At 37.1% G+C, this 1,237-nt stretch overlaps 1 long non-coding RNA gene across 1 annotated transcript in view; it reads right to left on the bottom strand.

Moving 5' to 3' along the window:
* The window catches only part of LOC137621246 (uncharacterized), a 323,623-nt gene extending 322,632 nt beyond the window's left edge, over positions 1 to 991 (bottom strand). The window contains exon 1 of the long non-coding RNA XR_011040191.1: positions 815 to 991. This is a non-coding gene — a long non-coding RNA (uncharacterized lncRNA). The remainder of the gene's footprint in view (positions 1 to 814) is intronic.
* Positions 992 to 1,237: the final 246 nt, after the last annotated feature.

The raw sequence follows: 1,237 nt of genomic DNA, 5'->3' as shown, positions 1-1,237 counted from the left end.
GGTTCATGTTAGTATAATGAAATAGATTTTATATATAACTGGATGTGGCAGAAATGAGAATGCTTAGGTGGATGTCTGGGGTGACAAGAGAGGATCTGATAGAAAATGACTACATAAGGGGGTCGACGAAGGTGGTGGAAATATCAAAGAAAGTGCAGGAAGGGAGGCTGAGATGGTATGGACACCTGATGAGGAGAGATGAGGACCACGTTGGGAGACATACTATGGAGATGGAGGTTCATGGAAGAAGAAGAAGAAGAGGGAGACCAAGAAAGAGATGGAGGGACTGTGTGAGAGGAGATTTACAGGAGAAGGGGATTGATGAGGCAGAAGCGCAGAATAGAAAAAGATGGAAACGGCTCATCCGCAACGGCTACCCCATATAAAAATGGGAACCAGCTGGGAAGAAGAAGATATAACTGAGCAAGAACTGCTCTGAACTCGAGACATACATATGCCCTACATTGAATACTCCAAGCTAGTTGGAAAGTGACAGTTAGGTGGTTCATATCAGTTCAGTCAAATAAATGTTACATTTAACTATCCTTTTCAGCTGTAATTACTGAATTCATAACTAATAAGATATAAAATTAATCCGAAACCCTTTTATGCTAGATATTCAGGTAATTAGGTTTAGATACTATATTGAATAAAACTGTGACTTCTGATAAACAAAATTCATTCATGAATATGGGTTTGTGTATGTGGAACATTATTTTAGCCATTAATAGTCACAAATAATATGCCAACTGGATGAACAATATATCCTACATAAATTTAACTTCATAAATTAAAAAATTCACAGGAAACTTACCATAATCTGAAAGAATTTGACAAGAACAGCCTCCAGTGCAATTGAATTTTAATAAAACCTTAATGAAAAATGTTCAGAAGATTCTTACCACCAATGCGTCCTAGTCAAGTTCTTAAGTTCGGAATGTGATTCACTAAATATGTCACATTAACTCCACTGGCAAGAGATCACTATGAATTGTCCCTATTCCAAACAAAAACTAAACCTAAGGAGGGCAGCTATACCAAAGTAAACAACCATAGCTTCGTCAGTCTCAGAATTTCTGGTCTTTCAACTACCCGCTATGCTTGAAATACCGAACTGCCTTATGGCAAATGAGCATTGTTGGGGTAGCTATTATGAAAATAAGAATTATTAATAATGTAAGGGTACATAAACACATTCATGGATGCATGCATGCATACATACATGCATACGATAACT

The sequence above is a fragment of the Palaemon carinicauda genome, chromosome 27 (assembly GCF_036898095.1).
Source record: "Palaemon carinicauda isolate YSFRI2023 chromosome 27, ASM3689809v2, whole genome shotgun sequence".
Classification (NCBI taxonomy): Eukaryota; Metazoa; Arthropoda; class Malacostraca; order Decapoda; family Palaemonidae; genus Palaemon; species Palaemon carinicauda.
The sequence above is the reverse complement of the archived record's forward strand: the minus strand, read 5'-3'. Positions and strand labels throughout refer to the sequence as shown.